The sequence below is a fragment of the Peromyscus leucopus genome, chromosome 2 (genome assembly GCF_004664715.2).
Source record: "Peromyscus leucopus breed LL Stock chromosome 2, UCI_PerLeu_2.1, whole genome shotgun sequence".
Lineage (NCBI taxonomy): Eukaryota > Metazoa > Chordata > Mammalia > Rodentia > Cricetidae > Peromyscus > Peromyscus leucopus.
This window is the reverse complement of record NC_051064.1, coordinates 13,379,579-13,394,353: the sequence shown is the minus strand read 5'-3', so window position 1 is coordinate 13,394,353 and position 14,775 is coordinate 13,379,579. Positions and strand designations below refer to the sequence as shown.

Sequence of the window (14,775 nt, the reverse complement as noted above, 5' to 3'; positions counted from 1 at the left end):
AAAATCAATCAGATTGGCTACTCTGTTGTGATGGTTAGCCTCATTTATCAACTTGATGGGATTTGGGAGGTAGCTCTCTGCTCATGCCTGTAGGGAAATTATATTGATTAGTCTAACTGAGACCTGACCACTGTTATGGGTGGCACTATTCACTAGGCGTGGCTCCTGCATGATATAGGGAGAATAATGTAAGGCGAAAGCAAGTATCCATCATTTCATACTTACTAGTTGTGGATATAATGTGACTAGAACGCTCAAGTTCCGTCACATGGCTTCCTTGCCATGATAGAACATAATGTGTAACCTTGAGGTAAAAGGAAGTTCTTTGTTCTTGAAGTTGATTTTTTCAGGGCATTTTCATAATAACTGGAAGAGAAACTAGGACTCTGTTCATCATTTTGCTTGTCACACAGAGGTATTAAAGTATTCTGTTCCTTAGAGTCCATCATTCTCCAATGAAAAGTTCTACATCCATGATCACTTGATAGTCGTCCCCCCCCATACACACACACACACACACACACACACACACACACACACACACACACACACACAAAGGACACACAAAGGACACAGAATTGGAAAATGAGAATCTTAAAGAGGAGGGGAAGTGACTGGGGTGGGACAGAGAGGGGAGGTTAGGCATGAGAGTACTCAAGAATGAATATACATATATGAAATACAGAAATAAATTTTCTTAGTGAAAACAGACATAAATATATAAAACCACCTTTAGTTTTTATATAGATAGAAAAACAATGAATTTTCTCTTTAAACTTGTGTTCTGTTCTCAAGAAATCTTATTATGTATATACAAGTATTCCAAAGTCTTGGAGAAAAATCTGTAACACTTTTGATAATTGATGTTCAACCTAGTAGAAGAAATTCACACCATTATATGTAAGTACTTGTTAAAGTTCCAAAAATTAAAATCCTGTACCCTTTTGTGCATTTTAAATCTTAAAATGAAGTAAAAATGTAACCCTTCTAAAAATGTGTTTATACATGTACTTAATTGAAACTGGAAAAAGTTCTTTGACAAATTCAGCTTTCACTGTAGACCTAGTGGCTTTAAAACAAAAAACAAAAAACAAAAAACTTGTGTATGCGTAGGAAAACACCTCCCCCACACCCACATGACACAGGGACACATACATGTACATACTCCACAGGCACACACAAGCACACAAAGAATTGTTTGCTAAATTGACAGTTCATTCTAGTACATGCATTACATATATTAGAATATCAAAACACATTCTAATCAATGTAATATCTGTGATGGCTACTCTTGGCTGTTAAACTGACCTCCCTAGAAGGGAGAACCTCAGCTGTGGAACTACCTCTATCAGAGAGGCCTGTGGGCACATCTGTAGAGATTTTTCATTGTTATTTCTAATTGATGTCAGAGGGCACAGTGTACTGTGAGCAGCGCCATTCCTGGGCAGGTAGGCCTGGATTATACAAGATAGCAAACAACACACTGTAGAGAGCAAGTTGTCGGTCCTGCTCCTCCGTGGTCTCTGTGTTCATTCCTGTCTCTCAGTTGAAAATTTTTTAAAATTCTATTCTATAATTCAATTTAATTTTACATTTCAGCCATGGATTCCCTTCTTCATGCATCTGTCTACATGGAGTATTTCATACATTAAGAACACCAAGGTCATATCATTTAGTTACCTTGAAAATCCACAGGATAATATTATAGACTGCCTACTTTATACAGTTGTATGTCTTGAAATGAAGACAGCCCTGTATGATAAAAATCTCTAATACAAAACAAACACTGAGTTTAATGTTGTCTCATTAAATCTGAAGATAATAATTTATTGGTATACCTAGGAGTTTGATTTCTTATGTGTTGAGGAGATAGCCCAATAATATCTACTAGGGCTTGGAAAAATAATGATTAATAATAGTACTGTGTGTTCCAGAGCTTTCTTTTATATAGCTTACTATAATATAAAATGGTAAAGAAAATGATTATTCAAGGAAATGGGTAACCAAAGCTGTGAGCCAGTATTGTCTTTTGGCAAGTCACTTAGCTGTTCTCTGTCTTGGTTTTCATGTATTTGACTTCATAGGGCTTTGGTTAGGACCAAGTCAGTTAGTGAATGTAAACTTCTCAAAGTAGTGCATTATTCACTAAAAACTTGTTCAGGATCTGTTAGGGAAAAAAAAAGATCATTAGAGAAATTGGTATAATAACGGTATCTTTCTTTAGTTATTATGAAGGAAGGGAAATGATCGTGGTACCACAACGACACATGGTCTCTTGTTTCCATTTGGCACTGGTTTTTATATCTTCTAATAGTGTTTGAGCCATAAGCCCCAGAGTTGGATGTGACTTCTATATATAGATCCATGGGTGCATTTCAGTCACAACTAAGACTCTGCAGGGAAAACCATGATGAGATTTAGAGATTTCAGTTTTTCCTAAGTTTTCCAATTTTATACAATGATAGCTTGGCCTATTGATCACCCTTGGCTTGTGAAAGGGTATCCTAGCAAACCATTTTTTTCTCCAACTCCCAAATTAAAAATATATAAATAAAAATTACATGTATTTTAAAATTTTATACATCATAACAATATTACATTTTTTTGTGTTTTCTTATCATAAAGTGTCATTGGAGTAAGATCAGCATGTATACTTCTTAGAAGGGAAATTTAGCTGCTTAGGAGTCTGCTTTTTTAGTTGAGATTTCACTGAGTGCAATGCTGACTTCAGACCAGAGAATCATTTGTGGTTGAGTGGCGATCACGTATTATTGTGAGCAAAGGGAACATTGTCCACTTGAGGTTCCTTATTAAGACTTTTTAGGAACTTTTTTAGTGTAATTTAGAACTTGGTGATGAAACAATAAGTTGCAGATCTCTCATGCTTCTATGCTTTCCCTTCAGGTGACTTTTAATTAAAACAAATGCCCATAAGAAGGAAATTCTTGCAATCCAAGATGTTGAGCTCCACATTACCTTCAGCAGGCATCCCAAGATCGCTACCTAGAAAGTAGTTCATTATTCATCTCTACGGGTAGTTGCTCAAATCAAACAAAGATATCATTCATTATTTTAACATTATTTTAATACACACACTCGAGCGCGCTGCGCGCACACACACACACATGAAAGCCCTGCTTATTAAGTAATTCTCCTCTTCACTGAAGGATCTGGGCCTTCATCCAAATATTAACATAAAAAGTCCTGCTTCAGCAGAAAGCGAGTAAGTATTTCATGTATTCCACAAGAGATTTGAGTATTCTTGACCCAAGTATAATTTTAAACTTTTGCTATCTCATTTTGTCTTCCTGTCAGATTTTGCTGCAGCATTTTCCAAGTGGAATCATGCTGACTGGAAACACAATTAGGAGAACATATATGGCATGAATTAAATGTCTTCAGTGTTATGAATGGCCCAGGGCTTCTGTCCTGATAACTGCTTATAGAGCTATGGAGGGAGTGAAGTGAGGATCTGTAGGTATTTCTGTCAGCCTAGTACATCCACACTAACCTTTCTGCTTTCTGCTGGTCACTGACAAGAGTGGAGGTCTCAGCAAAACATATCTGTCCCACTGAATGCCTTCCTAAATCAGGGTAGACAAACCTGGATTTTTTTTTTTTTTGGTACTTAATCCAAATACTAAGTCTCAACAAGCATATATGACCTTGGGGATATTTTTATCTTTCTAGTCTATAATTTCCTGGCATGGTAACTTTCATTCTGTGTCAGTTTCTGTAAGCTTAATGTCAAGGTTGACTTGTTGAAAGCACTATTTCTCATTCTCCAGAATGTAACAACCTGAAAAATCATTTGTTATTCTACTGAATCTTGATTTTTGAGATCAGAGAGCATTTGTTTTTAGATGGGCTCAAGACATGCAGTTTTGCTGTCACAGATGACTATCGAGTCAACAGGATTCCCAACCAACAATGTGAACAAATAGCAGTCATTTACAGCTTATTTTATTTTCCTGATGTAGCAATGTTGGGATTAACTGTTCTCCACTAGTTAAATTGAGGCAAACTGCAATGGAGTTTTTTTCAGTCATATACTTAAACTTAGGGTACTCTTTTATTACTATGATTCTCATTGCTCAAAATGGAATTGTACACTTAAAATCTAGGAGTGCTATTTTAGTTCGGAATGACTCAAACCATCAGTTTATTCTGGCATGTGGCATTCAAATGAAGAGTTCTCTGTGCCTGTGTGGAAGTTAAATAATAGTGTACTTCTGTGGTTCTGTTGCCTCTGCAATTTATGAATCCCTGTTTCAAAGTTCTGTGACCAGTTGGCTGGGCCATAGTTATTTATATTGCTGTGTTCACATAAGGAGAACATACAGAACTTAGTAGAAAGTGTCATTTGCCTTAAAATATCTCCCTGAACACTATAATTGGTGCCTGAATGCAATTACAAAGGATATTGTTGATAACCAATCTAGAAAATTTGCCAAAATTTTTTATTTCAAAATTAAATCATAAAGGTTAAGAAATAATTTGTAAATTCAATGATAGATGTAGGTTTTATGTATAAATACAGTTGTCTACAGTTATATATTCTTCCTTTCATTATTTATTAGATATATATTTGAAGAATCCAATGTATGACTTAATTTAGGGATCTTCTTATCATCTAATTTTTTATCTTTCTATTTTATCCAAACACTAAAATATTACATATGTTTTCTCATAGCTTAACACTATGCAAATCCAAATGCATTGGATTTGAAATGTTCACACCCTTGCTCATATTTCAATAAAAAATGAATTTTTAGCAATAAATGTTTAAGATTTCCAGGATGAGGCAACTCTCTGTTACTACGATGACTAATAGAAGTTGCAAACTGCTCTTTTTCTTAACAAAACAAAAACAAAAAACCAGCAACAACAAATATGCCCCCCCCCCAATCAAAACCAAAACCAGAACAAAAAAAGCAGAAAAGCCACTGTTTTTCAATATTGGAAAATATATTTTTGTTTTCAAACGTTGCTTATTTTTATAGTACAGTTGGTAATACAGACCCTTGTCTTATAAAAATTGATTTTATATGGTACCATTATGCATCTCAGAATTTTCAAGTGTGAGAACTGACAGTAGTACTGTAATTTTTTTTTATTTAGAATTTAAATAAATCTCATTCTTTTACTCACTAAGATATGTGTTAAGCATGTACAAATTTTGAGTCATTATTCTAAAACCAAGAGCTGAAAAGTCTTGACTATTCCTGCTTTCAGAGCCTGACAGTCTAGTATCGAAAAAATAATTAGGATTAGTGAGTTATGCAGAAAAATCTCTGAAACAAGAGGGTCATAGAGTTTCTCTATGAGTGCTGATGCCTTAGCTGATTCAAAAGAGATAACATTTTTACACAGATTTGCAAAGCTATTTATTTTATTTTTTTGTAGGACAAGAGTGTCAAGTGACCAATATTAAGAAGGAGAACCTATGAAATTATAGAAAAGCAAAACAATATACCAAATAAGTATATTTGATGAAGGGGCTGTGAGGGATTCTAGAATACTCAAACATTCAGCAAATATATGTATGATAAAAAGGGGAAATGGATAACAAAGAATAAGTATACATATTATAGTCAATTAATTTCAGCAAAGATTCTTAAAATACATAATGAGGAAAGGAGATTCTTTAATAAATGATGCCAGAAACTACATATCTGTGTGAAAGTAGATCTTTGTCATCTTCAAAATAAATCAACTCAAAATAGATGAAAGGTTTAAACATAATGTGTGAAATTATTAAAGTACAATAAAAAACATGAGAAAATCTCCATGCATTGATCTAAGTAAAGAGCTTTTGTCTGTGACCCCTTTAGCACAGTGACCAATACAAAAATATCAAGAAGGATCAAGCTAAATGTTGCAAAATCAAAGAAACAACCAATAGAATGTGGAGACAACATATAAATGTTTAAAAATATCTTCAAACCAGATGTATAAGTTAGTATCTAAAATATATGTATAAGTCAAGTAAGTCTGTAACAAGAAAAGAAATATCTCAGTTTACGAATGAGAGAGAATGGGTTGTGTCGCTCAGTGGTGGACTTTTGACTAGCATGCTCAAGGCCCTGTGTTCAATCACTAGCACAGGGCCTAAATACACATTTCCTTAAAGAGGTCATTTAAGTGATCAAGAGTTAAATGAGAAAATGCTCAACATCACCAGTCATCAAGGAAATACAAATAAATTTCAAATGTGAAATAATGCCACACCTTTTAGGAGAGGCAGGATGGAAAAGAAAATAAAATGACCAGTGTTAGTGAAGCTGTACATGAGAACGTACCCTTGCATACTGTTAGTGGGATGTAAATTAATTATCTTAAAAATTGAATCTTAAACTGCCATATTATCTAGCCATCTAAATTTTGATCATGTCTCCAAATGCAGTGAAGTCCAAATGTTTAAGATATCTGCACATTTTTGTTCATTATAGCACTATTTCTAAAAGGCAAAGTGTAGAATCAATTAAAATACATACCAATTGATGAATGGATAAAGAGAAGTTAGTATATATGCCTAAAACCTATCATTTGAAACAATATGCATCAAGCTAGAAGACATGATATTAGATGAAATTAGCCAGCCACAGAAAGACAAATACAAATAACCTCAACATGTTCACTGACAAGTGACACAAAATGACATTGAAACAGAACAAAATGTTTATACAGGGGTCTGTATCATTAGGCTAAAGTTAATAACAGTATATTACTATTTAGCGCATTACTTGAAGAGTAGACTGAGGCATTGCCAGCAAAATACCTTTCAAAATGTGTGCTAGAATATGTACCAAATAGCTTGTTTTGTCACGCCACAATGCACATATGATGTTCTACAACATAGATTTTTTCTTCTCACTTACTTATAATCAAAAAATAAATAAGAATAATTTTCTTCTTGATTTTATCATGCTAAATGCTACTTAGATAGTCTCAACTCCTCCCAAAGAGCCATACATAGATTCATAGAACTGTGGGACCTTATTGATAATTCACTGTTGTTGGACAGCAAAGTTAGCTGCAATGTATTAAAACAATTTGATGCAGAACCAATTATTCCTGGCAGTGCTGTAGTTTAGAATAAAGCTATGGCAAGAAAAACTATTGTAAAATTAAGTTAAAACATAGTTCCAATTAGTTCCTGTTTTTTCCCTTTCCATTAAAAAATTGAGATTCTAATTTAATTACAAATCATATGACCTTTGTAGCAGTCAAAATCTTAGGAAAGCTATTATGGTCATACACATTCTATGATATACATGAAGTAAAATTTTTAAGTATTAATTGACTTTGTCATAGATCATTGTTTCATAAAACAAGTGAAATGAGAAAGCATCTCAGAAATACTGAAATATGCATTCACGTAGTCAAGAAACAGTGTGATGCTGTTCCTAATGCCTGGCTAGTCTTCCCATTAAGACAAAGGTCATCTTCAATGTATCATATGAGATAAGCCTAAGTCTTCGAGTGAGTTTATTCTCAGTGTCACTAGCTTTGTGCACAAGGCAAGGGGAACTACCCTAATGCCTTCCTTGTACAGGGAAAACTAACATTCAAACTAACCCATTTCGGGATAGAGGAATACTTCCAGTTAATTTGAGTAAAATTCTTGTAAGTTATGTAGGAGAAAATATTGGGTGGAACATGCACTTTAATTATCCCTTTGTAATGGTGTGACTATAGAAAATGGTTAGCATTCAAGCATTACTTCTAATTGTATGGTATTTGAAAGAGGAAAATCACAAGTTATCACACTGCTCTTCACTTATAGCAGTTTCTGTGTCTATGCCTCCATCCCCTTCCTCTTCGAGTTCCAGTACTTTTATTACTACACAGGAAGATCCCCACAATTTCCCCCTTTGATTGACAATTCAATTTAATTTCTTCAAAAATGTACAAATTCTATGTTATGTTGTTTTCTGATGGCAAGATGACATTGTAAACTGTTTTCCTATTCTCTTGACCATTAAAATTGAGTTTATAGATTGAGCAGCTACAGTTGCTCTGAAACCTTCGGATAGCAGGGCCGTTTTAATGCATCCTATAATGGCAGAGTTGTTGGGTGTGCACTAGAGAAGTCAGGAGAATTTTAATCTGAATCAATTAAGTAAGTTTCATAAAAGAAAAGACTTGTTTATTAAAAAATTCTCAAATATTTTAACTCATGTTTTAAGAAAGATGTGGAAGTATAATGTATTATTAGTAATTGTTCCTATTTATTTTTTGTGGAAAAGAAAATTACATTTCTTCTAACCAATGTTAATTTTTTGTTTTTGTTTTTTTCCTGAACAAGTGAATAACGTAATGTAATAGGTGTGCAAGTCATTATGCTTAATATATTTCTAATTAAGGATTTGAACAATTTCATCATCTAACATGTCACTCATATCATAAAGACAATGTTTTGTTTTTTGTTCATTCATTTTTCTTCATAATCCTTTGCTGTATTCAGAAACTGCAGAGAAGATATTGACTATCATAGAATGCTTCAAATAGCTTTTATTTTGATGCTAAATAAACACAATTCGTATTTATTTTGCTAGAAATACACTGCAATGGTGAAAGTTAAAACATTCATATGTCTTATACTGACCACTTAAAATAGTAAATTATTCTAAAATTACAAGTATCATTTTAGCTTATTTTCAAATTTCCATTTTATCACAGTATTTTCTCACTCAGTGTCACAAAAATTAATGTCTTAAGCATCTAAAATTATTACATAAACCATGAATGCATATGGGGTAAAATGGCTGACAGATGAAAATTCAAGGCATTTTGAACAATCACTGATATCTGGGCTTTCCCCTTCCATATGGCATAGTGGTTTAGAGCATTGTTTGACAAGTACAAAGAGTATGGTAAAAAGAAAATGGAAGTTCATGATCTGTGTCCCCACTGACTGCGAAGGGCAAGGAAGCTATTTTTGCAGATACTGATGACTGCAGACTCACAGTTGAAAAAGAGGGACATAGAAGGCTTCTGTGACAACCTCTACCCCTCACCCCACCTATTACACATCCAAAAAAGTAACTGCCTAGACAGAGAGCCATCAAAGTGAACTCCTGAAAATTGTGATAAGGACATTAAGTATAGCTCTCTACAGCTGGTGGCTTCCACTGGGGGTACAGGTGAGCAAGGACTCAATTTTCCTTAATGGTCTGGCCAACAGGAGTTTGATCATACTCCAGTGAGTATATGGGCAACACAAATTGGGCTTGTTTTTTTTTTTTTCTGTTTTGCCTTTCTTTCTTTCTTTCTTTCTTTCTTTCTTTCTTTCTTTCTTTCTTTCTTTCTTTCTTTCTCTCTTTCTTTCTTTCTGTCTCCTCCTCCTCCTCCTCCTCCTCTTTCTTCATTCTTTTCTTCTTCTTGGGAGTCACAAGGGTTGGGATGTGGACCTCGGAGGAATGGCAAGTAGGTGTGATTGAGGTCCATGATGTGAAATTCCCAGATAAGGAATAAAAGTATTACAAAAAATATGTCCATTTTAGCCTTCCCCATATGCAGAAATAAATATTTGGTGGTATTAGGTTTACATTAAAGCTGTTCAAATATCACAAAAGAAGGGAAAAAAGAAAGAGAGCAGAACAACTTCTTGTGATAACTATACCATATGCCACCTGGCTTTGCTGAACATAATGAGTGTGCTTTCTGGAACAATTAATCACATTTAATTAATTTCTGTCTGCAAGGCTGGAGGAAGTGTGTGTTACTTTGAAGTTTGTCCTGCCAATTTTAGGTTGATTGATGCCTCTGTTTTTGCTGAGAGAATGATGGATATACTCTTTCATATGCTATGTTACTGATAGTAATTAATATGTGCAGTAAGTATACAAATTAATCCCAAGATATAGAATTGGTCATAAAAGTAGAGGCATCTGTTCAGGATTCTGGACAGTCATTTCCAGTTTTTTTGAAAACAAGCAAACACACAAGTACATATCAGCATTAACAGCCTCATCTTATTCAGCAAACATTTTGCATTGTGCACACTCAGAGCCTTGAATTAAATTTAGAACAACTAAATGTGTTCATATTAATTTGCACCATTGAGTTGCTAGCTTTGTGATATTGAGAAAAAAAATGCCTGATGCCTCTGCCTTTCGTTTTTTATTTGTAAAGTGAGGTAGAAAAGAGTTTAAGGTTCCAGTTGTGTTGGACATTCTGTCAGAAATTTTATAGTTTTTATGGAAGCCGATCTTATCAGGAAAATAGAGTTACAGAACTTTAGCTGGGTTAACAATTAGCAGCAAGCTTCTTATGCAATCATTTATAATGGATTTATATATTAATTATGTGTTATATATATAAATGCTTATGCTGTCTGAAATACCATGTAATGTGAGAAGCTATGAAAGAAATAGATACAGAGTAAGATGGTAAATGATGGGATGTGATCAGCAGTGGCTTTTGTATGAAAAGTGAGTTGTAACTGACTACCCAAATGCTCTCCTCAAGGACAGTGCTCACAACCTGAATCCCAGGTTACACTTCTACACTCACTGTTCATTTAAGGTGAGATTTTTTTATCATGATTCTGCCATGAGCAGTTATTATCATCATCATTTATTGGTTAATAGGTAGTCACTGTGTGCCAAGATCCATGCTAAACACATTACATTTACACACACACACACACACACACACACACACACACACACACACACATGCACGCACCACTGGAGCATCAAAGCCACATCACTTAGTTGCAAGTGGTAAATTCTGGCTCTCCTTCCCATATTTGGATTCTGCAATATATGCTTCCAACACCTCCTCCAGGCTTCCTTGTACTCAGGTTGTTGTGTTTCCTCTGCTTTACCTGTTCTTGTATGGTTTCCACCTCCAGTTTCCATCTCTCTGTGCCCCTTTCTATCATGTCATACTCCTGGCTCCAGTAAGTCTACTTCAAGATTTAAAAGTTGTTGGTTTATTTTACAACTAGGTCATTTGAACCAAAGAAGTCAAACAGTTTGACCAGACACTATGCCTAAGTCTGAGGAGTTACACTTGTAAAAGTTCCCTGACTTTAAAAACAACACTTGTATATCTATGTATTTTGATTTGGGAATAAATTAATTTCTAATTAATATATTTCTCAATGATCTATATGCCAATGATTCTTAACATTTCTACTCTGGAAGGATTGGCAAATCTTCAAAAAGTAGAAGCTGTGTACATAGGCAGAATTTCCCCTTGGTTAATGGGAGTTAGACACCTGAGGCTCCTGCTTGGGTCATAGTTTAAGCACATCCAATTCATTATTTGAGATTTATTTACGGATGCATAGCTTCAGGAATAGTACACGTTTACTATTATAACACTTTCAGAAAGACATTTCAACAAGAATGAATAATAAAGTTCAGGACAATATATTTTGGGACTTGGAAAGGCCTCCTAGCACCTTTTTTCTATTAGACTCTGACCTTTCCTTCCTGCGCTTCTTTATAACTGGTCCCCTTTATTGCATCACTCTAGTTAAAAGGACTGGCTTTAATTGTGTCTGTAAGGAAAGGTTAAAGACTAACCCCAAATTTCCTATATTTGTCCTCATATCTCCTGAATGAAACAAAAGATCAGCTGTGGTTAAAAAGGGTCAAGGCTAAAAAGTTAGTTAAACAATTAAATTAAAAGCAGCCATTATTTAAAAAAAATGGTCGGGCAGACACATGACACCCGGAACCATTAGTGCAGGAAGGGCTTGGATTCATCATTCCTCAGGCCAAGTCTCTTCCTGGAATTATGGCTCAGAAAAGTCAATGTGTTCTCCTGATTGATACTATGCCATCCTCCTGCCAGACTGCCTTAACTTTTATTAAGTTCACAAGAAAATGTGAGTTCCACATTTTAGAACTGTGGCACTCTCAAATTATACCTTTTATGTAAAATTCAGGCTATAAGATGACAGAGTCCAATAAATAATACTAAGTAAATGTTTTTCTGTGTTTGTATCTAGTTATATGAGCATTATTTTGCTTTCTGTTTTCTTATGGAGAGTATAAGCTTTAGGTATGTATTTGATCTTGAATGAGAAAGTGTGAATTTCTGAGAATAAAATGCTAACTATCTTACATTAATGGCTTCTTTTTCTACATTTTTAATTGAAATCTATTGTTTTCAATAAGGTAGTCCAAGCTCCTTGAAGTTGTGCATAATGTATGTCAAATTACATCCCTGGTAATAAAAAGAAGTACTTAGATTTTATGTCAACTGTAGGAATGTATCAAGCAATGAAAACAGCAAAGCACAAACAAATAAACAACCCCCTAAAAACCTAGAGACCCCAATGACTTGATATACTGTACATTAAAGACTTGTTCCAAAGTGAATAAACTGTGCCTCATTTGAAGTTTCTACATTAGGGACAAGTGAAGCTAAAATTCTAGTTGTTTTCATGTATCAGCATGTGACATGGATTTCAATCATGCTTTGTGCTGAAATTGCCCTGGCAGCTTTGGACATCTAAAGAAGAAAGTAGTCCATAGCCTAATATGATATCTGCTTCATGCTGACAATTTAAGATGGATGCTATCAGCTTGCTCCTCCAGCCACTCATCATACCTGTCTCTGGACACTCTTATCATTCTGGAACATTACACTCCAATGGCCCCTCCTTCTCCAAGTGTCCTCAGGAATGGTGTTTTATCATAGCAGGAGAAAAGTAACTAATATGGAAGTAAACCCAAGTTTCTCCTGAAGCCATTTTGAAATAAAGCATGAAAGCTATTTCAGATATTTTTCTTGGCCTTACACATCAATCCAGGTGTAAATTATGATGGACACAGCTTCTTTACTTGCACATGTGGAACTTTGATCCTCATAGATTAAAAACTTCTTGAAGTGCAGGCATGAGTGAGTGTTTCTGATTCCTTCATCTGTCCCCTTTTGATGGTTTTATGTCTGTGCAGCAAAATGAACCCAGAATATTAACTTAATCTTGCTCTACAGATTGCCTATATGATTGTCTCTGAGTCTTGAATGTTCCAATCAATTTGAGACAAGATGAAAAGTCAAAATATAAAAAGTTCAAAGTTATAACTGTGCATGTGACATTTGGAAATATTTTATAAAAAGATGTTTTTTAAATAGTTACTTCTATTACAGAACATGTTTTGAAGTTTCACATAATTTAAAATATAGAAGCTAGGATTGTGTTGGTAACATTGATGATTTTAGGCATAGAAAATGGTCCTATCAAGAACACTGTCATAGTTGATATTGTGGTCTTCTGGTATTCACAGCCTGGTCACCTCAGTAGCTTTGCTGAGATTATTCACAGTGCTCATGGGTATTGGATGGCAAGAGGAGTTTCATAGCATAGAAGCAACATGCTTCCTTGGTACATGCGAAATCTACTTCCAAGGGAATTTCCTTTCTAGAGTGTATAGAATGTGTGTTTTAGGATATGTCTCTCTGGTGACACCAAACTTTTCATCTAAGAATTTTAGGTAAAATGATGCTAAATGATTTTGGATTCTACATTAGATTCCACAGAAGATATGTAATAAAATGATGAAAAGATGAATTGTAGCATATAGAATGAAATTCTATAAGAATCAGCAACTATATGCTAATAATTGATTTTTGTTTGATATTAAAGTTATATAAATGTGTTATTGGAATGGATGATTCAAGAATCTACTAATTTTATCCTAGTCTTTATTGATTCTCTATTTTTCTACAGAACTCACATAAGTCCAAAGAAAGAACAAATGGAAATTTTTTCATTTGTTTCAAGAAGGTACTAAAATTATTTCAAATCAAAAAATCTAAATGGTTTTTATGGAAGTACTTTTTATTTTGGATGTGGATATATAGATATATCTATTTTTCATTTTGAAGTACTTTTGGAAACTGTGGTTATACCAATTTCAGTCTCCACCATCTTTGCCCGCAATCATAGGCACAAAAGGAAACGCTGCAGGTATCACAATTCCTGATCTTGGATTACACTGCAAATTACACTACAATGCCATAGTAGCAAAATATGGCAGTAACACAAAAATAAACATGTGTGGCAGTGAAGTAGAGTAGAATATCAAGAAATAAAATGCCACAGCTAACACTATCTAATTTTCAACAAAGGTATCCAAAATAGGAATAAAGCTCTTTAACAAATGGGGCTTGGGAAACTGGATATATACATGCAGAAAATAAAATGAGATCTATGTCTCTCACCCTGCACAAAATAGAAAGTTGATCTAAGACCTTAATTCCAGTTCCGTGATTTTGAAACTGCTAGAGGAAATCAGGCAACAATTTCACGACAGAAGCATAGTCAAAGACTTTCTAAAAAAAAAAAAAACAACTCTAGAGTCACAGGAAACAATCCCAAGGATTGACAAATGAGGTTCTATGTGATTAAAATGTTTCTGTACAGCAAAGGAAATAATCACCAAAGTAAAAGGACAGTCCATAAAATGGAAAAAGAAAATTTCCAACTATTTATCAAAGAGAGGAATTAATGTCTAGAATACATAAGGGACTGAAAAATGAAGACACCAGAATAAACCCCACACATCATCTAATCAATAAAGGATGAATGGGCTAGAGAAGTAAGTAGACTGCTCTCAAAAGAAGGAATGAGCATAGGTGGCGATTATATTAGTTCCTGTTCTATTGGGAGGGGACACTGTGCCCAAGGACTGCGTGACCAAGGCAAAGTAGCTCTTAAAAGAAGACATTTGGTCTGGAGCTCACTGACAGTTTCAGAGGGTGAGTCCATGAACATCAAGACAGGCAGCAGCAGGCTAGGCATAA

At 34.5% G+C, this 14,775-nt stretch overlaps 1 protein-coding gene across 1 annotated transcript in view; it reads left to right on the top strand.

The window, feature by feature from the left end:
• The window catches only part of Mmp16 (matrix metallopeptidase 16), a 251,439-nt gene that overhangs the window by 71,665 nt on the left and 164,999 nt on the right, over window positions 1-14,775 (top strand). The window lies entirely within an intron of this gene.